General features: G+C 38.1%; 1 long non-coding RNA gene across 1 annotated transcript; it reads left to right on the top strand.

Moving 5' to 3' along the window:
• Nucleotides 1–904: 904 nt before the first annotated feature.
• Nucleotides 905–25,282, top strand: LOC106073895 (uncharacterized). The gene is made up of 3 exons (XR_001218856.2): nucleotides 905–925; nucleotides 11,832–11,979; nucleotides 25,184–25,282. It is a non-coding gene; the product is annotated as an uncharacterized LOC106073895 (long non-coding RNA).
• Nucleotides 25,283–26,510: the final 1,228 nt, after the last annotated feature.

Raw genomic sequence — 26,510 nt, 5'->3', positions numbered from 1 at the left:
CGCCACGTTTTTTCTCCTACTTCCCATTCTCGATCAAGTTGCAATTTTGCATAATTATTGATATCAATACACAAATCAATCCAAATATTAATCAATTAACTAATCATATAGTACTTATTTATTAATATAGTTTCATATAGCAGAAAGGGAGATAAATCCTGTAATTTTCAGTTAAATGGCAATAGTTAGTGGGTTTTTTTCATTAATAAGCATTGTTTTTAAAAAGAATTCTTATTTCTATTGGTTGTTTAAAACAATTTTAACTTCTAATAATCAGACTCGAACCAGTACCTTCTGTTCCACAGGTAAGCGCGATCTAACGCCATACGTCTTGGAAAACAAAAAAGTACGTACTGATGGAGCTAAGTAGACGTGAACAGAAGACAACTGGGTATAATGTAGGCCTACTGTGTTACAAGATCTCTCGAGAAAGCATGTCAGAGATGATACGGGAGTCCAAGATCTATTCGAGCCGTCACATGATCTACGGGGAAGATTCCGTCACCAGATCTTTATCACGTCACCTCCCGACGCCGGTGCGAGGGCTGATACTCGTACGTATCTGTTTTCAAGGGGGGGGGGCACCACGGGGTGACGTGAAGCGTACACGGGGGCCCAGGTCGAGCGTCCACCGAGACGCCATCAGCATTGTTCCACCGCCTCTATTTCCTCCTCCCTTGAGCTCCGCCCCCCCACACAAAATGAGTCCCCCGGAATTCGTCAGTGCCACCCTGACTGTCACTTGCTGACACTTTACGTTTGGCAGTTAGGAGCTTAGTCTTGAGACCAGGTTCAGAGGGCGGAGGTAAGGTGTTTCTATTTTTAGCATGAGCTCTCCCCCCCCCCCTCGCCCATCCCATTTATAGTTTGTAAATATTAGTTTGTAGGTATTAGTTTGTAGGTATTAGTTTGTAAGTATTAGTTTGTAAGTATTTGTTTGTAAGTATTATTTTGTAAGTATTAGTTTGTAAATATTAGTTTTGTAAGTATTAGTTTGTAAGTATTAGTTTTGTAAGTATTAGATTTGTAAGAATTAGTTTTGTAAATATTAGTTTGTAAGTATTAGTTTATAAATGTTTGTTACAAAGCTTATATCAACTCCCTCTGTCTGTCTTATCTCCCTGTCTGGTAAAAAGTTTGTACACGTTATTTCTCCCACACCCATTCTCGGATTAAGTTGAAATTTTGCACAAATATTTCTTTCACCTGACAACACAAAAACCAATAATAAAAAATATTGACCAATTAATTAATTAATTATTGGTAATTAATTATTTTGTTTGGTATAGATTCGATAAAAATATTGTTTAAAATCAAAGCAGTGTTCGTGCAGCTGGTATACGGCTGAAAGTAAGCTTTCACTTTTTGTTTGTTAGACAAACTATTTTCATCGCATTCTATAGAAATGAAATTTGTGACTTAATTTAAAAGGTGGCGAAAATAAAGTCTAAAATTACAATATTAAAAGACGTATGAAGAATATTTATCTGGATTGGAAAATAAAGACATCCGGCTACAAAAACAAATAACATGGAACTCGTTTTTATGATTGATGTAAAAGAAAATGAAAGGATACATTGCACAGATTGTTTTTTATAAAAGCAGACTAATTGACATCGTGTGACCATATTAACGACGTGTCCTAATTGAATGAAGAATTACCTTGATATGATGGAAATGTGAAGTCCATAACTGTAAGTACATCAATAATGTTGATAAGTTTATAGATGTTTTAGCAAACAACGTTTAAGTCAGAATGACTCTAGGCACCTTTGTATTTTGTTTGACCACACCTGACTAGCAGACACTGATCAGATTTAGAAGTTAAGAATTTAAGGGAGAAAAAAGCTGATGAGATGAACTTAATATCTTCAAATGTCTAGAAAGGTGTGAGCGTCAATGTATGATATGTGTGGAGCTCAGGAATATGAAAATGCAGCTTCAATGTCTGGAACCAAGGAGAAGTACAGAAGATTTTGAGAAGCAACAGAAAAGCTATTTAATAGGTTTGCATAAAATTGTCTCAATTTATGAGGTCAACATTCTTTTTTAGAAAATTCTTCTTGCCTAAAATGTTTTAGTACAAATGAAAGAATTTTTCGTTCTGAAATTATAGACACTTTTTAATTTAATAAAAAAAATTATTGAGAAGAAGTACAATGGCATCTTTCATTTTTTTGACAAAGTGGTGACGATTTAAACCTTAAACCTTTTCTTTACCAAAACCATAACACGTTAGCTCAAATGGTTATTGAAAAGGCTCTTTAAAAAATTACTAATATAATGCCACAAATCTCCATATGCGAGCAATCACAAGTTGCAGGAATTACTATATGGTAGCAATTTCTCTTTTCAAACTTTGCGGTCTATAGGGCAGATTATGTTAAGGTCATCTGTTTCTGTGGCCTACGGTTAACAAGCAGGGTGTCATGTGGCAAGCACAACTACCAACCACCTTTACTTTTCCCCAACTATTATCAGGTACCCACTTGAGATATGTGGACTCAGAGGCGACTAAAGATCCCGAAATTAAAAATCCCTGTCTTCACCAGGATTGGAACCCGGGACCACGGTTCGGAAGCCAAGCGCTTTACCACTCAGACCCCGAGCCTCTATGAGCATTGATCGTTTTTTAACTCTGAACTTCTACTCCTACTGGAAGCAATCATTGACGTAGCAGATACATTTGAAGCAATCATTGATGTATCAGATACATTTGAAGCAATCATTGATGTAGCAGATACATTTTAAGCAATCATTGATGTATCAGATACATTTGAAGCAATCATTGATGTAGCAGATACAGTTGAAGCCATCCAACCAAAAAGTCTTTATTTCAACAACTGACGAAGTATTGTAGATGATAGTTTCAGAATTATTAGCGTATTTGATGATTCTCCAAAAGACGACATTTAAACAGATAGACCATGATTGAGAAGACATTTAAACAGATAGACCATGATTGAAAAGACATTTAAACAGATAGACCATGATTGAGAAGACATTTAAACAGATAGACCATGATTGAGAAGACATTTAAACAGATAGACCATGATTGAGAAGACATTTAAACAGATAGACCATGATTGAGAAGACATTTAAACAGATAGACCATGATTGAGAAGACATTTAAACAGATAGACCATGATTGAGAAGACATTTAAACAGATAGACCATGATTGAGAAGACATTTAAACAGATAGACCATGATTGAGAAGACATTTAAACAGATAGACCATGATTGAGAAAACATTTAAACAGATAGACCATGATTGAGAAGACATTTAAACAGATAGACCATGATTGAGAAGACATTTAAACAGAAAGACCATGATTGAGAAGACATTTAAAGGCAGCAAAAATTTTCTTGAAGAAATTAAAAATTGACAGTGCACGATTCATAGGTCACTAAGACCTTAGAGAATGTCTCTGAATCATTTAAAAAAGCCTTCAGCTATTGCTTACATCTGGGCATATGTGACGTCATGTGAAAAATGATTTCTTAAATAGATTAAAGTTAAGAAATATTAAAGATAGACTTTAAATTTTATTGATAAGTTTTCAAGTTTTCAAAAAAAAAAAACAACAACATTGTAATTTACAATTGTAATTGCAAAATTGAACCACAGAGAGATTGTACTAAACAAACAATATTCTAAACTAGAATCAACACACTGCTTGTATAGTTATTTAACAATTAATTAATGTTAGTTATTATAAAGTATATTTAGAGGCCTCACAACGGGGAAGAGCTCTTTTAGTTTTGTATGCTATATCTGTCCATCCGATTGTATGACTTGTTGCGGCCTACAAAGTTTGTGTGCAACGACTTTTTGTGTATCTTGTTCTTTCTAATAAGAAAATGCTTTGAAATATTTATAGTACTACCATTATTTTTTCTGTTGTACGAACTTAAAACAATTTATGAAGTACGTTTTATTTTTGTTTAATCAAAGAAAACAAAACCTTTTATATGTCTATAATTTTAAAATATTTTAAAATAAAATTTAATAAGTAGTTCTTGACTCTTGGAAATCCTAGTGGCACACTTTCAATTGTTTATGATTTAATTCTTGTGAATTATGAGAACTTACAAATAAAAACATAAAAAAAAAAAAAAGCCCACAAAAGAGGCGAGATGGCCCATAAAAGAGGCCTAAGGCCCAAGGATTCCTATGATGATAAAGCTAAAATTGAATAGCGCAAATTCTGAGGTTTCCTTTAGAAAAAAAAAATATGCCACTTAAGGCATAGAACTAAAGGGAAGGGTCTCATCAATAGGTCTTCAATGAGAGGAGACATTAGCACTCAGTAACCATTAGATGATTATTATATATATATATATATATATATATATATATATCCTACCCATGGCATGGTTAGATTTCTTCAGTTGCAGATAGGCTTGCTTCTTCTCTCAGCTTTTTGTTTGTTCAGCGCTCTTTCACCCTGGCCACGCTATGAGGAGCGATCAAGAGCTAGTGCTTCATTTAGTGATCATTTAATACTATCCGTGAGGCCAGGCTCAAATTCAACAACTGTTTCATTAAATATATATAAATATTTTAAATGTCATGGTAATAATAATAATAATAATAATAATAATAATAATAGCCTTAATTTATCACGTAACCTAACCTGCTTATTTGCCCTCTAAAGATTTTTTACTAGATCCATGTGAGAGATTTTTTTTTTTACCTCCTTTGGTGAACCACTTCAGGGGCCACTTCCGAGTTTGTGTTTCCGCACAAACTCTTTTAGCTTTCTTGTTATTTAATTTTATTGATCACACAAATAGGGCTTGAAATGAAAGCGCGTCCAACTAAAGAAAGGGGACGAGATGAAGCGCCAGAAAGCTCAATAGAAGTGTGTGAAAAGAAATAGACTCTAGATAAAACTGAATGTCATATAGGACTCTTAGTACTTTGGATATTTGCTGTATAGTTTTTGTTGTTTATTGTTTTTTATATTGTTTTTTTGTTTATTGGGGGTCAAATGCTTTCATCGTTGCCTGACCTCTTCCAGTCGCCCCCCCCTCCCTCTTTTCTATTTCTTATAACTCCCATGTCACCCCCCCCCCCATCTCAGAAATGATTCCTCTATCCATCCCTACCTCCCCCACTCACTTGTCCACCCCCGTCTCGAGATTTCCCACTGCAAATATGCCAACAATGTTACGTTTACGAGTAGGGTAATTTGAGAAGAATACGGTGCACCGATGGCACACGAGGATGTATGGCAATCCATTGTTATCATGTTTTATTATTTACTGTCACGCTACGATCCATGTCCTCCCAACCAATCAATACGGCCGAAAGGAAACTTGATCCGAGTGCCGAGTTTATTATTTTTTTTAAAGAAAGAAAAGAATAGCCACCACTCTGCATTGTGGTCAGTGAGTGTCGGTAACTTTCATAACGAGCAGATTTAGATCTGTCAGCAGTGCCATGAGCTTTCCAAGCAAAGAGTAACACACACACACACAAATGTATTTTCTGTTTAAAGAGGAAACTGGAATAAAATACGGCAGTGGGAAATCATCACCCCCCCCCCCCGCCTCCCACAAATCTTACTTGAAAACAAAGAAACTGGACTAATCGCTGATATTAATTTCATTAGATCTGATGTTAAGCTTATAAAGAATAAAGACATTCAAACCACCCGGCCAGTTTACATTTCCGGGCATTATTTAGTTCACCGGAAACGGTTGTTGAAAGTTCGCCTGTTTAATGAACTGAAAATGGCAGGTTCGAGTCGCTGTAAAAACTTGGTCTGTAGTCTCCGAGTTTACTGCGATGTCAATGAGTAAATGACCTTGACACGGAGGTGAAGTTAAAGGTAACAGTAAAAGTGAAGGTGATGGTGAAAATGATGGTGAAAGAAAAAGAGTGAAGTGAAGATGAAAAGGTGATAACAGTGACAGAGAATTTCACATTTTCAGAGCATTCAGATTTCTTATCTTATGTTATATGATACAGACGTTACTTTAAAAAAAGAAGATGATTACGTCCCACGCTTATTATCATGCATATTAACCAATGATCTAAATTCTGCCAAGTCACTGGTTTTTCAGGCTAGCTCAGGCAACCCATTCCATGCTCTAATAGCACTAGGGAAGAAAGAGTATTTGTACAAATTTGTCCTAGCATATGGGATGAGGAATGTGCCTTTATCTTTGTGTCTTTCAGAGTATTTTATTAAATTTTGTTTTTGTATTTGAAAATTATGGTTCATTGTTTTATGTATAATTGCTTAAAATGTTGATCTAGGCCTAAGTTTTTAGAAGCAGTGGGTTTTCTGATCACAGCCAACATTGAAGCAAGCAGAAACAAACTAAATCAGTGGAAGTACAAAGTAATGTATACAAGATCTACATTGATCTAACTAGAAATACAAAACTGGACAGTGAAAGTACAAAGTAATGTATACAAGATCTACACTGATCTAACTAGAAATACAAAACTGAACAGTGAAAGTACAAAGTAATGTATACAAGATCTACATTGATCTAACTAGAAATACAAAACTGGACAGTGGAAGTACAAAGTAATGTATACAAGATCTACACTGATCTAACTAGAAATAGAAAACTGGACAGTGGAAGTACAAAGTAAATGTATACAAGATCTACACTGATCTAACTAGAAATACAAAACTGGACAGTGGAAGTACAAAGTAATGTATACAAGATCTACATTGATCTAACTAGAAATACAAAACTGGACAGTGGAAGTACAAAGTAATGTATACAAGATCTACACTGATCTAACTAGAAATACAAAACTGGACAGTGGAAGTACAAAGTAAATGTATACAAGATCTACACTGATCTAACTAGAAATACAAAACTGGACAGTGGAAGTACAAAGTAATGTATACAAGATCTACATTGATCTAACTAGAAATACAAAACTGGACAGTGGAAGTACAAAGTAATGTATACAAGATCTACACTGATCTAACTAGAAATACAAAACTGGACAGTGGAAGTACAAAGTAATGTATATAAGATCTACACTGATCTAACTAGAAATACAAAACTGGACAGTGGAAGTACAAAGTAATGTATACAAGATCTACATTGATCTAACTAGAAATACAAAACTGGACAGTGGAAGTACAAAGTAATGTATACAAGATCTACACTGATCTAACTAGAAATACAAAACTGGACAGTGGAAGTACAAAGTAATGTATACAAGATCTACACTGATCTAACTAGAAATACAAAACTGGACAGTGGAAGTACAAAGTAATGTATACAAGATCTACATTGATCTAACTAGAAATACAAAACTGGACAGTGGAAGTACAAAGTAATGTATACAAGATCTACACTGATCTAACTAGAAATACAAAACTGGACAGTGGAAGTACAAAGTAATGTATACAAGATCTACACTGATCTAACTAGAAATACAAAACTGGACAGTGGAAGTACAAAGTAATGTATACAAGATCTACACTGATCTAACTAGAAATACAAAACTGGACAGTGGAAGTACAAAGTAATGTATACAAGATCTACACTGATCTAACTAGAAATACAAAACTGGACAGTGGAAGTACAAAGTAATGTATACAAGATCTACATTGATCTAACTAGAAATACAAAACTGGACAGTGAAAGTACAAAGTAATGTATACAAGATCTACATTGATCTAACTAGAAATACAAAACTGGACAGTGGAAGTACAAAGTAATGTATACAAGATCTACACTGATCTAACTAGAAATACAAAACTGGACAGTGGAAGTACAAAGTAATGTATACAAGATCTACATTTATCTAACTAGAAATACAAAACTGGACAGTGAAAGTACAAAGTAATGTATACAAGATCTACATTGATCTAACTAGAAATACAAAACTGGACAGTGGAAGTACAAAGTAATGTATACAAGATCTACACTGATCTAACTAGAAATAGAAAACTGGACAGTGGAAGTACAAAGTAATGTATACAAGATCTACATTGATCTAACTAGAAATACAAAACTGGACAGTGGAAGTACAAAGTAATGTATACAAGATCTACACTGATCTAACTAGAAATACAAAACTGGACAGTGGAAGTACAAAGTAATGTATACAAGATCTACACTGATCTAACTAGAAATAGAAAACTGGACAGTGAAAGTACAAAGTAATGTATACAACATCTACACTGATCTAACTAGAAATACAAAACTGGACAGTAGAAGTACAAAGTAATGTATACAAGATCTACATTGATCTAACTAGAAATACAAAACTGGACAGTGGAAGTACAAAGTAATGTATACAACATCTACACTGATCTAACTAGAAATACAAAACTGGACAGTAGAAGTACAAAGTAATGTATACAAGATCTAAAGTGATCTAACTAGAAATAGAAAACTCCACAGATCACTTAATTATTTTATTAGAGATTAAACTGAACTAGATGTAGAATAATATAGATCTATCTGCGCGCGCTTTCAAAGTTACAAACACACTTATACACACACTCACACAATTTTAGATATGACATGGCAAAAGACAAACACACGCACACATATTAATATGAAACTCTCAAACACACAACTATTCATTCACATTTACCAGTAGGACTCAGTCACACACACACACAACTACTCACTCGCAGTGTCTAGTGAAGGTGGAGTCTTCTCACAGCCCAGTATGTGATAGGCGCTTTTAGAGATATAGTATTGATATTGAATATTTATATACATACTAACCAGATATTACCCGCGGATCGCGGGTCTTGTGTATTACAGATATAGCCAGATATAGTGTATTGAAAACACTTGAAGAACATAATATTGTAAATTATTGTTATAAGTATAGCGAATGCGTGAATGTCAAAATATTATAAATATTAAAATAGCTAATCGACCTAAATCTTTTTTTTTTAATCAAAATATTTATATATAGGCCTATAATTAGATCTAGATCTAGAGTATTTAAACCATTATAATAGATGTAGATCTAAATGTTCATTCATGCGTAATCATGCTCTCTGATACTTATAGTTTATAGACCTACTTACAGACTTTTATCTTATACAGTTTACTAAAAGAAGTAGATGGTTTATCCAAGCAAAGAATGATTTTGTATAGATGTGATTTTTTAAAAATAAAAACATTTTCATTTTTAATTTTATGTAGATCTAGATCTAGAAATCTAAGACATATGATTGCTTTAGTAGCCTAGTCAAGGACTATGAACTCGTATTGACCTACATCCAACGAAATACGAAATAAAGACTTGTAATTAAAGCTAAGAGGCCTTAGTTAGTTGCAGACCTAGATTTGAATTTTATTCATTTGTTTAAACTAGGTAAAATACATCTACTTTCACTAAACATTTTCGATCGATCAGTTTATGTGTGAATGTAAGGGCACAATTAGCTCATTAATTAAGTATTTTATGTTAATATATTTAATAACCCCCTTAAAGAGCATCATATCAAGTTTTTTTTTGCCATGTCCAATCATATTGGAATCATTTTTCAAATGCTATAAATGTGTTTACACCATGGGCGTAGCCAGGGGGGTTGGGGTTCAAAATCTCCCCAACCCCCCCACCCCCGAAAAAAATCCTGGCTGCGACCATGGTTTACACTGTAGCTGTGTACAGATGTTGTTAAGAGATCTAACTGCAAATAGGCCTAAGTAACTCCGAAACAAAGAAGTAAATTGAACCTAAAGACTTCAAATTCAACCAAATGTGTAGTTGTAATATGCTTTTAAAATACATTGGATAGTCAAATGTACTATGTATGCAGTTGATTAGTTCAATAATATGCCTTTATTATGTGCGCGATATTATGGCCTCTGACGTTAATTTTATTTGTATCACTACGCAGCGCATGTAAAGTGCTCTCGGTATTATGAATTGAGTTATGAAAGTATATGACAACACTGCTAGACTCTTTTCACATTTATAGCGAACAAATTTTTGTGAAAATGATTTTGAAACATAAATTTGAAGGTTAATTTTATTTAACAATGAAATGAATAGAATATATCTTCACATGTGTAAAAGTAAAAAAAAAAAAACTATCGTCATAGAATAAGATCTTCGCGAGATCTTCTGTTGTGCGCATGCGTGACCTTTCAGTAGCGTCTAATGAAAGAAGCGCGCGATAATATGAATGGAGCTATTAAAATGTACTTCTTGACGTCTAAATTCGCAGCTATAAGGAACGAATTTATGTAAAAATGTTTTTGAAACACAAATTTAAAGGTTAATTTTATTAAATAATGAAATGAATGGACTATATTTTGTATTTTTAGGTGTTAAAGTAAAAAAAACTATCTTTACAAATTGTAATTAGATCTAGATGTAGCCTTCGCGAGATTCTATGCTCTGAACATGCGTGACCTTTCGGTCTTGTCTCAAGTAAACATAGCTATATGACCTAGATCCATGAAATTGTAATACTTTCACAGAATTGGGCAAATTATTTTTTGAGGGTCTTCAGTTGTTGTTTTTTTTTAGGGCTACTTTATATATATGTTAGTTTTTACGTTAGTTTCCAAGGAACATTGATGCCAAGTTTCTACACATGATGGTGCGCAAAGTGTTCCCGAACGTCTGTTTATTGATTCCACTCTTTATTCCATACACGCGGAGATTCCCGCTGACATGTGTTCAAAACAGTGTTTTCCCAGTGTGGCCAATTAGATAGTTTTTGTTTTCCCAAAGATATACATAAAAACTCAAATTTTAGGAAAATCATTTGAGCCGTTTTCAAGATCCATGTCCACCCAGGCAGATTCCATCCATGCAGTTGTCAAACTAATAAGAGAAAATGTAAAATTATATCCCTTGTTGAAGATACCAAACAAAATAATTAACTACCAATAATTAATTAACTAATTGGTTAATTTTAAATTGACTTTGTCAGGTATAAGAAATAATTGTGCAAGAGTTCAACTTCATCTGAGATTTGTTGTGAGAGAAATCTAATGTACACAAATTGTACCAGACAGACAAGAGTTCAAATAAATTCTAACGCTAATAAACAAATGTGGTAATTTATTATTGTGCTCTAGCAATAACTAGTTAGCTAGAACTAGGTCAGAATTATATATCAAGGGTAGGAACTAGGAAGTTTTGGTTGATTCGTTCAATTCACATTGCTGGTTTGGATTAAAGATCTATGTTTCAATATTGTGCTACAAACCTTCTTTCAACTCACTATGTCTGTCTGTCTGTCTGGTAGAAATATTGTACACGTTTTGTGTCCCATTTCCATTTCTTGAATCAAGTTGAAACTTTGCACAATTATTCATCCTTTTAACAAGCGAATAAAAAAAATACTTTAAAAAACAAACAAAGCTTATATTTAGTATATCAATTAGTTTGGAACAGTCATTTAATTAAAATGTGTAATAAACCTCAGACGACAATCTATAAAGGGACTAATTCAGCTTATACCACCACTTCAGTCAAGTACTATTTTTTTTCCCTTGGAAAGGGGACTAATTAAGCTAATACCACCACTTCAGTCAAGTACTATTTTTCTCCCTTATTTGAGATACCAAACAAAGTAATTTATAACCAATAGTTAATGAACTAATTGGTTAGCCTCTTTTTTTTTTTTTTATTGATTCTTGTGTTTTCAGGTAAAAGAAATAATTGTTTAAAATTTCAGCTTGATAAGAGATTGGGAGTCGGATGAATAGCGTGTTTAAACTTTTGACCAGACAGACTCACAGACAGACAGACAGACTCACAGACAGACAGACAGAGTGAGTTGATATAAGCGGTGTAAAAAATTCGTTGCGATTACAAGGACTCTTTTTTTCTGACATTATTCATCAATTCATTATTTAGCGGTAATTAATTACAACAAAAAAGAATGGACGGGCCGGCCATTGAAAGAGGTTCTAACTAAGGCAAAAGACAGAGAGGAATGAAGAAAGACGGTCAACGAGTCTGGCATGGTGCCACAACGGTCCTATAGACTAAGGGATAGGTAAAGGTAAAGATAAATTAATTTAGTTTTATATAGAAATCTATATTATAAAGTAGAATGTGAGGTTTATGTATGTATGTATGTATGTATGTATGTATGTATGCATGTATGTATGTATGTATGTATGTATGTATGTATGTATGTGTGTATGTATGTATGTATGTATTTATGTTACTTATAGACATCAAAACCGCTTGACCAATCTTGATAAAACTAAGCAGGAATGTTCCTTGGGTACTAACTTAGACCGTAGTGTATGTATTGCAGCCCTAAAACAAACTTAAGACCCTCAAAAAAAATAAAGTTGTCCGACTCTATTAGAGCTATAGTATTTTATGGATCTAGGCCATGTCTACAATGTTGACACGAGAAAAGATAGAAAGGATTTAGACCTAGATCTAATTTTAAGAAATACACTTTGCGCAGATAGTTTTTTACTATGACACATGAAAATACAAAAGAAGATCCATTGATTTCATTATATAATAAAATTAACCTTCAATTTTGTGTTTCAAAAGCATTTTTTACATAGATTAGTTCCTTATATCTGTGACTACAGATTTCCTGACGAACATTCTTTCATTAGACAATACCGTAATGAATCGCTTACTAAATATTAATTCGTTTAATTGTTTACTTTATAATCCCATCCCTAGATCTAAAACTCTAAATCAACTCTAAGATGATAAAACTTCTCTTCGCACAGATAGTTTTATACTTTAACACATAAACATATTAATTAAAGTCCATTCATTTCATATTTTGATCAAATAAACATTCAAATTTGGTTTTCTAAAGCTACATTCATTTACGAAAGCTGCGAAGCCGGGTTGAGATAGGCCTAGATCTATATTCATTCATGAATCGCGTACTAAAAATTATTTCGTTTAATTGTTCACTTTATAATCCCATTCATTTAACAAAGCTATCGCTCTTTTCGTTTTTAATAGATAAGAATGTATCGACTTCGGGTAAACCCATTTTCGCAAAACTAATTTTATTTTCGTAGCGAAAGAGAAATAACGTGAAAGGATCATTAGCTACGTTTAACATACATCTAAATCCAATCCACTAGATTATTCAAAAGCATTTTTTTTACATAAATTAGTTCCTGATATCTGTGACTACAGATTTCCTGGCGAACATTCTCTCATTAGACATTACCAAATGGTTACACATTAACACATCTCTGTACTGAGTCTATTCCTAGGCCTAGGTCTAAAACTCTTATTGAACTCTAAGATGATAAAACTTCTTTTCGCAAAGATAGTTTTATGCTTTAACACATAAACATACTAATTATTGTCCATTCATTTGATATTTTAATCAATTTAACATTCAAATTTGTTTTTCTAAAGCATTTTAAATACATTCGTTCGCTGTTTGCTTAAGTTACGAAGCCGTGTTGAGATAGGCCTATATTCATTCATGAAAAAAAGTTCACGCATGCGCAGCACAGAATGAGCTCTATAAAAGCCAATTTTTAACTCTAGATTAGTGTAGATTTAGATCTATGTCTACCTCAAGATCTACTTTATACTTTATACACATGAACATACAAAATTTAGTCTATTCATCTCAAATTTTAATCAAATATATGTAGGCCTACAAGAAAATGTTTTAATTTGAAAAAAAAAATGGATTTAAGCCTATTAGCTATTTTGATTTGATAGCTTCATTCACACTATTTTTACATTGACACATTCGCTTTACTTATTACATTATTATTTCGTTTAATTGTTTACAAAACACTCTCAGTGACCATATCGAAAGTAATGCGCAAATAAAGACCCGCGGGTCGCGGGTAACATATGTCTAGTATATATATAAAGAAAACAGAAAAAAGAAGTAGATATTTTATCGATTATTTAGTGCTATAAAACTAGAGGCAATCTTTTTCTTTTAAAGTTTTTTTTTTTTTTTGTTTACATTTTAATAAATGTTTTGGGAGCTCAAAGCGACATACCTTGAGGACGTCTCTCCAAACTACATTGGCTATTATTGGAATTTAAAAAAAAAAAAGGATGTTAAAAGAAAATCCGAAAAAACAAAACGCATTGTAAATCTGTAGATGTACACATCTACCTATGGAGGTCAAAGTCTCGGCAGAAATTCCATTTACTTGAAGAGCGATTTCACGGACCGGAAATGATCACCGGAAGCCATATGACGAACAGATTGATCAAAAAGACGAAAGCGAGGCTGTAGAACCGGATGCGTGTCACGTCTGCACGTGCTACCGGTTCCGGCCAGCGCGTCAGAAGGACGAGAGTCTTGTGCCGGCTTCGGCGCCGGCATTACTGTATTGGCCCGTATCACGCGCATCATCCGTCAATCATTATCGATCAGTGGGAGGAGCCAGCGTGGGCCTGTCGTTACCAGCCTAAAAGAATATACATCATGGCGGCTGTTAAAGATTTCACTTCTGCTCAGATTCTCGTGAGTGATGAGGAGGGTAATAATACACAACGGGGCTCATTATATTAGTCATATATCGTACTCTGGAATCATTTGTTGCAGTTACAGGAAACCTATGATTATCTTTTGGTTCACAGAGTTGCGACCCTTCCATTTCCACATTGCGCATCAGCAACCCTTATAGAAGGTTTAAATGGGCTGTCAGCTTTTTGGCTGGATTAATCCAAAGTAAACCATTTCAGATCCTTCCGGCGTGCCAGTAGGCCTATACTATTGAGTTGACTTGCTCTCTTGCTATAAGTTATTCTTCTTCAGTGTTAAATTGATATAAACATTGAAACAAATTCTTATCAGCGATCTCATTATATACCCTGTAGATTTATTTGATATTATGGGGCATAATGGCGGAGTGGAACAGCACTTGACTTTCGAACCGAGGAGCCTGGAGTTCGAATCTCGTTGGAGACTGCGATATGATTCGGGATTTCAGGACGCCCATGAATCCAGCCTACTCTAATGGGTACCCGACATTACCCTGAAGAGGTAAAGACGGTGTTTTTTTTTTCCCTGATATTGGACACCCTTGTCAACAAGTGAAACAGATAAACTTGACGCCATCTGCTCCCATGGATAATTTGTATGATCCGCTGGTCAGACAAGACCTTGAATGAGGAACTGTGGCAAAGAACAATACAGTAGCCCATTGAAGTAGATATTCTTCAGAGATGCTGAAGATGGATAGGTTACACTCTTCGCAAGTAAGCATCCAACATAACATGGCAAGCCCTAACCTGCATCCAACATAACAAGGCATACCCTAACCTGCATCCAACATAACAAGGCAAGCCCTAACCTGCATCCAACATAACAAGGCAAGCCCTAACCTGCATCCAACATAACAAGGCGAACCCTAACCTGCATCCAACATAACAAGGCAAGCCCTAACCTGCATCCAACATAACAAGGCAAGCCCTAACCTGCATCCAACATAACAAGGCAAGCCTTAACCTGCATCCAACATAACAAGGCAAGCCCTAACCTGCATCCAACATAACAAGGCAAGCCCTAACCTGCATCCAACATAACAAGGCAAGCCCTAACCTGCATCCAACATAACAAGGCAAGCCCTAACCTGCATCCAACATAACAAGGCAAGCCCTAACCTGCATCCAACATAACAAGGCAAGCCCTAACCTGCATCCAACATAACAAGGCAAGCCCTAACCTGCATCCAACATAACAAGGCAAGCCCTAACCTGCATCCAACATAACAAGGCAAGCCCTAACCTGCATCCAACATAACAAGGCAAGCCTTAACCTGGAACCCCCAAGGACAGAAAAAGATGGGAAAGCCCAGACATGGCTGAAAGAAAAAAACGGGATTAAAACTTAAATAGACCGCCAGCTGACAACGACTTTGTCTGTATGAGATGCGGCAAAATATGCATGTCGCAACTGGGTCTGCAAAGTCCTGTGAAACACTGCACTCATCCTTAATCTTCGAAATGGAAGACATTGCCATAAGATCTGCACGATAAACCTGTGAAGAGTTTTGCCTCGGTCTGGAACAGCCTTTGGAGTGCGATCATGTGATGTTAGCCTCGCTCTCAATTTATCGTAAGGGCATAGGTAGGTCAGTGTTTGTAAGTTTGCCATCGCTTTGGTTTGATCATAAGAAAATATATTAAGATGTGTCCGTGGCATTCACGCTCATGGAATGAGTTCATTGTAAAACTTCAATGATCGTCACGTGATAGACAAGAAACATAATGTATCAATTTCAAACGTCACTATGTGAATAGCATTAACCTGATATGAATTTAGGAAAAAATACTTCAAACTTAATAGAGGTTGATAACTATAACATTGGATCAAGAACATCATTATTATGTTTTTAATGGTGACTTGGATTTCGTTAATGGTGATTGGAAGTATAAATATATAAATATAGATAGATATAAAGACAGACAGAAAGACTGATGGACAGAAAGACTGATAGATAGATAGATAGATAGATAGATAGATAGATAGATAGATAGATAGATAGATAGATAGATAGATAGATAGATAGAGAGATAGAGAGATAGATAGACAGACAGACAGACAGACGGACGGACGGACGGACAGACAGACACATACTGAGAGATGCAATCTGTAAATTGTTAACTATTATGCTACCTCAACATCTGCTGATCCAACGTCCTCAACTCCTGATCCCTTGCTAAGTGTCTCCAAATCTCGCGAGACAACAACAGAGTCAATGGATAGCCCTGTAAGCACGTACAGTCGCTCAGGTCATAACCCTGTTGGACTATTTTGAAAACAACTCACATAGTGGACCATAAAAAAAGTACCCCAAAGTTACCCATTTGCCTAGTGGGCCGGCTTATCCTTGATACCGTTTGAACCGAATGGAGAGGAGAAGTGAGCAAGATAGTGTGTGTGTGTGTGTCTGTGTTAATACATTGCCACTAACGTTCATCTCTCCCTAAGTCGTCCTAAGTTCAAACTAATACTACCACGCCAGGCAGTAGAAAGAGAGAAGTCACATTATGTCAGGATTTGTAACGAATTGTCGCGAAGTATAGCCATGTTTCACCTGTATCTCGATGTGTCGCAAAGTAGAGTCATGTTTCACCTATATCTTGATGTGTCGCGAAGTAGAGTCATGTTTCACCTGTATCTCGATGTGTCGCGAAGTAGAGTCATGTTTCACCTGTATCTCGATGTGTCGCGAAGTAGAGTCATGTTTCACCTGTATCTCGATGTGTCGCGAAGTAGAGTCATGTTTCACCTGTATCTCGATGTGTCGCGAAGTAGAGTCATGTTTCACCTGTATCTCGATGTGTCGCGAAGTATAGTCATGTTTCACCTATATCTCGATGTGTCGAGAAGTATAGTCATGTTTCACCTATATCTCGATGTGTCGAGAAGTATAGCCATGTTTCACCTGTATCTCGATGTGTCGAGAAGTATAGCCATGTTTCACCTATATCTCGATGTGTCGCGAAGTATAGCCATGTTTCACCTGTATCTCGATGTGTCGCGAAGTATAGCCATGTTTCACCTATATCTCGATGTGTCGCGAAGTAGAGTCATGTTTCACCTATATCTCGATGTGTCGCGAAGTAGAGCCATGTTTCACCTGTATCTCGATGTGTCGCGAAGTATAGCCATGTTTCACCTATATCTCGATGTGTCGCGAAGTATAGCCATGTTTCACCTATATCTCGATGTGTCGCGAAGTAGAGTCATGTTTCACCTATATCTCGATGTGTCGCGAAGTATAGCCATGTTTCACCTGTATCTCGATGTGTCGCGAAGTATAGTCATGTTTCACCTATATCTCGATGTGTCGCGAAGTAGAGTCATGTTTCACCTGTATCTCGATGTGTCGCGAAGTAGAGTCATGTTTCACCTGTATCTCGATGTGTCGCGAAGTAGAGTCATGTTTCACCTGTATCTCGATGTGCCGGGAAGTATAGCCATGTTTCACCTGTATCTCGATGTGTCGCGAAGTATAGTCATGTTTCACCTATATCTCGATGTGTCGCGAAGTAGAGCCATGTTTCACCTGTATCTCGATGTGTCGCGAAGTATAGTCATGTTTCACCTATATCTCGATGTGTCGCGAAGTAGAGCCATGTTTCACCTGTATCTCGATGTGTCACGAAGTATAGTCATGTTTCACCTATATCTCGATGTGTCGCGAAGTAGAGCCATGTTTCACCTGTATCTCGATGTGTCGCGAAGTATAGCCATGTTTCACCTATATCTCGATGTGTCGCGAAGTATAGCCATGTTTCACCTATATCTCGATGTGTCGCGAAGTAGAGCCATGTTTCACCTGTATCTCGATGTGTCGCGAAGTAGAGTCATGTTTCACCTATATCTCGATGTGTCGCGAAATAGAGCCATGTTTCACCTATATCTCCATGTGTCGCGAAGTAGATTCATGTTTCACCTGTATCTCGATGTGTCGCGAAGTAGAGTCATGTTTCACCTGTATCTCGATGTGCCGGGAAGTATAGCCATGTTTCACCTGTATCTCGATGTGTCGCGAAGTATAGTCATGTTTCACCTATATCTCGATGTGTCGCGAAGTAGAGCCATGTTTCACCTGTATCTCGATGTGTCGCGAAGTATAGTCATGTTTCACCTATATCTCGATGTGTCGCGAAGTAGAGCCATGTTTCACCTGTATCTCGATGTGTCGCGAAGTATAGTCATGTTTCACCTATATCTCGATGTGTCGCGAAGTAGAGCCATGTTTCACCTGTATCTCGATGTGTCGCGAAGTATAGCCATGTTTCACCTATATCTCGATGTGTCGCGAAGTATAGCCATGTTTCACCTATATCTCGATGTGTCGCGAAGTAGAGTCATGTTTCACCTATATCTCGATGTGTCGCGAAGTATAGCCATGTTTCACCTGTATCTCGATGTGTCGCGAAGTATAGTCATGTTTCACCTATATCTCGATGTGTCGCGAAGTAGAGTCATGTTTCACCTGTATCTCGATGTGTCGCGAAGTAGAGTCATGTTTCACCTGTATCTCGATGTGTCGCGAAGTAGAGTCATGTTTCACCTGTATCTCGATGTGCCGGGAAGTATAGCCATGTTTCACCTGTATCTCGATGTGTCGCGAAGTATAGTCATGTTTCACCTATATCTCGATGTGTCGCGAAGTATAGCCATGTTTCACCTGTATCTCGATGTGTCGCGAAGTATAGTCATGTTTCACCTATATCTCGATGTGTCGCGAAGTAGAGCCATGTTTCACCTGTATCTCGATGTGTCGCGAAGTATAGTCATGTTTCACCTATATCTCGATGTGTCGCGAAGTAGAGCCATGTTTCACCTGTATCTCGATGTGTCGCGAAGTATAGCCATGTTTCACCTATATCTCGATGTGTCGCGAAGTATAGCCATGTTTCACCTATATCTCGATGTGTCACGAAGTAGAGCCATGTTTCACCTGTATCTCGATGTGTCGCGAAGTAGAGTCATGTTTCACCTATATCTCGATGTGTCGCGAAGTAGAGCCATGTTTCACCTATATCTCGATGTGTCGCGAAGTAGAGTCATGTTTCACCTGTATCTCGATGTGTCGCGAAGTAGAGTCATGTTTCACCTGTATCTCGATGTGTCGCAAAGTATAGTCATGTTTCACCTGTATCTCGATGTGTCGCGAAGTAGAGTCATGTTTCACCTGTATCTCGATGTGTCGCAAAGTATAGTCATGTTTCACCTGTATCTCGATGTGCCGGGAAGTATAGCCATGTTTCACCTGTATCTCGATGTGTCGCGAAGTATAGCCATGTTTCACCTGTATCTCGATGTGTCGCAAAGTATAGTCATGTTTCACCTGTATCTCGATGTGTCGCGAAGTAGAGTCATGTTTCACCTGTATCTCGATGTGCCGGGAAGTATAGCCATGTTTCACCTGTATCTCGATGTGTCGCGAAGTATAGTCATGTTTCACCTATATCTCGATGTGTCGCGAAGTAGAGCCATGTTTCACCTGTATCTCGATGTGTCGCGAAGTATAGTCATGTTTCACCTATATCTCGATGTGTCGCGAAGTAGAGCCATGTTTCACCTGTATCTCGATGTGTCGCGAAGTATAGTCATGTTTCACCTATATCTCGATGTGTCGCGAAGTAGAGCCATGTTTCACCTGTATCTCGATGTGTCGCGAAGTATAGCCATGTTTCACCTATATCTCGATGTGTCGCGAAGTATAGCCATGTTTCACCTATATCTCGATGTGTCGCGAAGTAGAGTCATGTTTCACCTATATCTCGATGTGTCGCGAAGTATAGCCATGTTTCACCTGTATCTCGATGTGTCGCGAAGTATAGTCATGTTTCACCTATATCTCGATGTGTCGCGAAGTAGAGCCATGTTTCACCTGTATCTCGATGTGTCGCGAAGTATAGCCATGTTTCACCTATATCTCGATGTGTCGCGAAGTAGAGTCATGTTTCACCTGTATCTCGATGTGTCGAGAAGTATAGCCATGTTTCACCTGTATCTCGATGTGTCGCAAAGTATAGCCATGTTTCACCTATATCTCGATGTGTCGCGAAGTAGAGTCATGTTTCACCTGTATCTCGATGTGTCGAGAAGTATAGTCATGTTTCACCTATATCTCGATGTGTCGCGAAGTAGAGCCATGTTTCACCTGTATCTCGATGTGTCGCGAAGTAGAGTCATGTTTCACCTATATCTCGATGTGTCGCGAAGTATAGCCATGTTTCACCTGTATCTCGATGTGTCGCGAAGTAGAGTCATGTTTCACCTATATCTCGATGTGTCGCGAAGTATAGCCATGTTTCACCTGTATCTCGATGTGTCGAGAAGTATAGTCATGTTTCACCTATATCTCGATGTGTCGCGAAGTAGAGTCATGTTTCACCTGTATCTCGATGTGTCGAGAAGTAGAGTCATGTTTCACCTATATCTCGATGTGTCGCGAAGTAGAGCCATGTTTCACCTGTATCTCGATGTGTCGCGAAGTAGAGTCATGTTTCACCTATATCTCGATGTGTCGCGAAGTAGAGCCATGTTTCACCTGTATCTCGATGTGTCGCGAAGTAGAGTCATGTTTCACCTATATCTCGATGTGTCGCAAAGTATAGCCATGTTTCACCTGTATCTCGATGTGCCGGGAAGTATAGCCATGTTTCACCTGTATCTCGATGTGTCGCGAAGTAGAGTCATGTTTCACCTATATCTCGATGTGTCGCGAAGTATAGGGATGTTTCACCTGTATCTCGATGTGTCGCGAAGTATAGGGATGTTTCACCTGTATCTCGATGTGTCGCGAAGTATAGGGATGTTTCACCTGTATCTCGATGTGTCGCGAAGTATAGCCATGTTTCACCTATATCTCGATGTGTCGCGAAGTATAGCCATGTTTCACCTATATCTCGATGTGTCGCAAAGTATAGCCATGTTTCACCTGTATCTCGATGTGTCGCAAAGTATAGCCATGTTTCACCTATATCTCGATGTGTCGCAAAGTATAGCCATGTTTCACCTGTATCTCGATGTGTCGCGAAGTAGAGTCATGTTTCACCTGTATCTCGATGTGTCGCGAAGTATAGTCATGTTTCACCTATATCTCGATGTGTCGCGAAGTAGAGCCATGTTTCACCTATATCTCGATGTGTCGCGAAGTAGAGTCATGTTTCACCTGTATGTCGATGTGTCGCGAAGTAGTCATGTTTCACCTATATCTCGATGTGCCGGGAAGTAGAGCAGGGGCGGACTGACTATATGGGCTTTTGGGCAAATGCCCGGTGGGCCGGTACTCAAATGGGCCGGTTGGGCCACCGAAAGGTCGCATGGATGCCACTAAGTATTAAATTGATAAAGGTTTTATAATATTCTCTTTAAAAAAAAGCGGACATCTGAGTATCGTATTTAAAAGAAATCACTCTACAGTGTAATAGTAATGTGTTCTAGTAAACTTTCCGAGATAACGTAATAGCCTACATCCGTAGACAGCGCTACTAGAAGTGGGCTTCACCCTGGGCAATTAAAAAGCAACATAAGGCCCTTTTTCAAATACGGAGCTCACAATTATCGACACTCCATAATAATAATAATAATCTTGAGGACAGGTAGGCCTATATTTGGATGCCCATCACATGATAGGTAATTTATGGGCCTGATTGTATGGAAATGCCCGGGCCGATTTTGACACTCAGTCCGCCCCTGAAGTAGAGCCATGTTTCACCTATATCTCGATGTGTCGCGATATTTAACGATGTATTATGATATTTTTTTCAAAGTGTCGGCGATGTATCCCAATGTTTCTCCATGTGACCCAATGTGTCGCGATCTGTTCCAATATGACCCAATGTGTCGCGATATGTTCCAATGTGACCCAATGTGCCGAGATATGTTCCAATGTGACCCAATGTGTCGCGATCTGTTCCAATGTGACCCAATGTGTCGCGATCTGTTCCAATGTGACCCAATGTGCCGAGATATGTTCCAATGTGACCCAATGTGTCGCGATCTGTTCCAATGTGACCCAATGTGTCGCGATCTGTTCCAATGTGACCTAATGCGTCGCAATGTGTTTCATCAATGTGACCCATTGTGTCGCGACGTGTTTCATCAATGTGACCCAATGTGTCGCGACGTGTTTCATTAATGTGTCCCTATGTGTCGCGATATAAAAAAAAAAGACAACAAACATTCTACTTTTAATTCTCAGTTCCGTTAAGACAAAACATGGCGTTGTCATGACAACATTTTATCCTAGCCTACAACCTCCGAGCAGTGCGGTCTCGTGATCTCTAGAACAAAATGGCAACGACTTTCCCGTGTAGCCAACGACATAAAAATAAAAATGAAAAATAATTTCACCATTAAAAAAAAAGTGAAATATCAGAAACGAGTAAGTCACATTGTACACAATTAAATCTTATTGTCACACGTGGGATGAATGACCTCTTAAGGTTACATAACAGTGACCTATCTAAGGACTAGAATCGTCACAATTATTAACAAGTCTTCAGAACCTGTGTTTCCTTCATGGACGCTTTCTTTTTGAAATTCAGAATATTGCGCAGTGTGTGTATGTGTGTGTGTGAGAGAGTAGGGTGGGGGCTGGGAAGGGTTGCAGACGATTCCATTCATCAAAACAAGAAACTCTTGTGCGGTCAAAGTTTAATGCCGTTCTTAGTATAAGAAAAGAAAAAAAAAATATATTAAAAACAATGGTCGAGGCGGGGGGGGCGATCACTATGGACATTCTCTCCCCTTGTCTCCATCTCGTTAACCAGGAGAGTGGCGGCTAAACGTAGCGAAGGCGAGAGACGTGGCCTGGAGGTCCGATGGAAAAAGAAAATTAATCAGAATAACAATGGAAATAATTAGACCGGACGGAGCCCGAATGTCGCAGAGCTGCCGATGATCGGCCGGTAATCCCCGCAACCCCGCCCCGTCTGTCTCCCCCCTCCCCACTCTCTGTCTCTCTCTCTCTCTCTCTAGCTCTCCCACTGTCTCCCTCTTTTTACCCCCATCTCTCCCTCGTTCGTGTGTGCCAGTCAAAGATGGTAGCTGAAGGCAACGTAATTTATTATGAAACAGGATCCGCCTCGTGTCTTTGAGACGTGGAATGTCCTTCTAGACGTCTGCAAGACGGTGTCAGTACAGGCCAAATGATGGGGACAAAAAAAAAAGGTCCATTAATTTGGAAATGAAGCACCAGGCTCAGTTCCAATCAATTCGTCATTTCAATGCGTTAGGAATGGCCGGTGTCTATTTCGTCACCTCCAGAAGGCCGCGCGCCCTTGGGTTACAGACAGAAGCTGAGGTGGAGAACGGGGGGGGGGGAGCAATGGCGGCGCATTCTGGAAATCAAATCCCTATGGCCAATTACTTCATCTTCCCCCCGCGTGATGGTTTTCGGGGCGCCATGGCCCCTGCTTTTTCCGCCACAGGGATACCCCGGGACGTGTTTAAATTTACAAATGTACACAGCAGCATGTCGGGGGAGGGGGGCGAAATGGCGGGCTCGTGGGTGCTAGGGCGCCATGCGTGTGAACATGGAGTAGGGTGTCCTCTTACATTTTCCAATCAACATCCGTGAGTTTGTTAAAAGTACTTTGAAATATGAAATGTTATCATTGTGACCGAATTCATTCATTGGGTTTGTCATAGTGCTGGCAGTGCCAGAAAACTGTATTTAATAACTATAGAGCCACCTCTATATAGTTTTAAAGACTAAATACATTAGTTCCACATGCTTGCTAACATACATGTCTTGTGCATACCTTTACTAGCCTTCAGCCATTTATATATGTGTGTGTGTGTGTCCGGGGGGGGGCTACGCCCATGCATGATACAATGATAGATAGATGGCCAGTATGAATGTTTACAGATTTTAAATCCATTATTATAACATCACCGTAACGGAGGTGGCGACCAGTTTTTCTTGAGCCAGACGCAAGTTGCCGGTACAGAAAGATTTTCTGGAAGCGATTGTCCTCCATCCGTCGAACATGTCCGAGTTAGCGCAGACAGACAGACAGACAGATAGATAGATAGATAGATAGATAGATAGATAGATAGATAGACAGACAGACAGACAGACAGACAGACAGACAGACAGACAGACAGATAGATAGACAGACAGACATACAGATAGACAGACAGACAGATAGATAGACTGATAGATAGATTGATAGATAGATAGATAGATAGATAGATAGATAGATAGATAGACAGACAGACAGATAGACAGACAGACAGACAGACAGACAGACAGATAGATAGATAGATAGATAGATAGATAGATAGATAGATAGATAGATAGATAGATAATGTCCAACAGAAATCCTATGTTTGTTTTGTTTTGATTCAGCCCTGTCTCTGCGTGTTTCACCTCTATGAACTTGACTGACCTCTTGTGTTGTTTATTTGGATTGAATGTGTTGTCTGTTGGTTATTGTATTGATTAGATTTTCTTACCAAACATTCAGTGAATCGATCAGCAAATTAGTTCACACAGCTCGCACGCACACTCGCACCGACTTTAAAGTTGATTGCTCTGATAATCACACGCGCACACACACACACACACATATCCACATAAAAAACGTTTGACTTAATTGTTTTTATAATGACACTCATACACTCTCTCTCTCACACACACTGACGAACATTAACTTTTCTTATTAATAAAGATAATCACGTTACCAACACACCAGAAACACATACACAATCAATTCAACTACAAACCAAACTTTATAATTTTTTTTTTTTTCAGCTAACTCCAGTGATGAAAAGAATTAAGGAATCGATAAGAAAAAAGTGTCAAATACGCAATTAAGATTTATGAATAAATAAAAAAAAAACAGCTTAAAAATCCTTTTTTTGTCCTGGTGCTACAGTTATGTTTTTTTGTTTGTTTCTTGTTTTTTTCGTTTTTATTTTGTTGGGGGTTTTTTTGTTTTTTTTTTTTTTTGCACATTGACGGTATTCAGATTCGTCATTTCGAGGAGGAGGGGCGCACCGGTTGACACTCAAGTGAGAAAAGTTCACCTTAGCAAGCAAACAGTGGCTTACTTACTTAGACTTAGACTTAGGTCCTCCCGCGCCGTTCGGCGCATTGGGCGGCAAGCTGTCTCCATAATGATCTGTCACTGGCAATGTCTGAAGCCTCTTCCCATCTGGTGTCCACTGTTCTGAGGTCCTCCATGAAGGTGTGTCGCCAGGTAATACGAGGACGTCCCTGTTTGCGCTTTCCTCGTTTTGGCTTCCATGTTATCGCAACTCTTGGTGTGCGTAATTCATTTTGACGTAGAACATGTCCCGCAAACCTCATGCGACGCTCAGTCACAACCTCACTAAGTGTTCGACTCCCAGTTCGGCAAAGGATTTCCTTGTTTGAGATCCGGTCTGTGTAACTGACTCCCAAAATCCGTCTCAGCCATCTCTGTTGAGCCACATTTAGTCTTTTCTCAATTTTGACAGATGACTTCCACGTCTCACATGCATATGTAGCAGTTGGAATGACGATTGTGTTGAGAAGGTGTATTTTTGTCTCGAGTCCAATGGCTTGGCTAGTCCAAATAGGCTGCAGCCTTTGGAAAATGCTCCCTGCCTTTCCTATTCGGCACGCTACATCATGGTAAGCATCTCCATCATTTGTTATGATGCTGCCAAGGTACGTGAACTTGTCCAGCTCTTCAAGCTTTGACTCGCCAAGTCTGACGGGGACACCCTTTGCCTTATATCCCACTCGCATAATTTTAGTCTTATCCAAGTTTATGCGGAGGCCAATTTTGGGTGCCTCTCTGTCTAGGCTCTCCGTCATTTCTTGAATGCATTTATTTGTAGCCCCGAGTAGTGCAACATCATCAGCAAAGTCCAAGTCCGTCAATCGGAGTTGTTCATGCCATGGAATACCAAAGGCAGTCTGGTTCATTGCTCTCCTCATTATGTAGTCGATGGCTAGGAGGAAAAGGAAGGGAGATAAGATGCACCCCTGTCTCACACCTGTCTCGATTGCAAAAAACTCTGTTGTTCCCTCTTCTGTTTTAATGCAGCAACTAGACTGACTGTAAAGGTGTCGTAGGATCTGGACGAATTTT

The sequence above is a fragment of the Biomphalaria glabrata genome, chromosome 3 (assembly GCF_947242115.1).
Source record: "Biomphalaria glabrata chromosome 3, xgBioGlab47.1, whole genome shotgun sequence".
In the NCBI taxonomy this organism is placed as follows: domain Eukaryota; kingdom Metazoa; phylum Mollusca; class Gastropoda; family Planorbidae; genus Biomphalaria; species Biomphalaria glabrata.
Note: the sequence above shows the minus strand (reverse complement) of the source record. Positions and strands in the feature narration are given on the sequence as shown.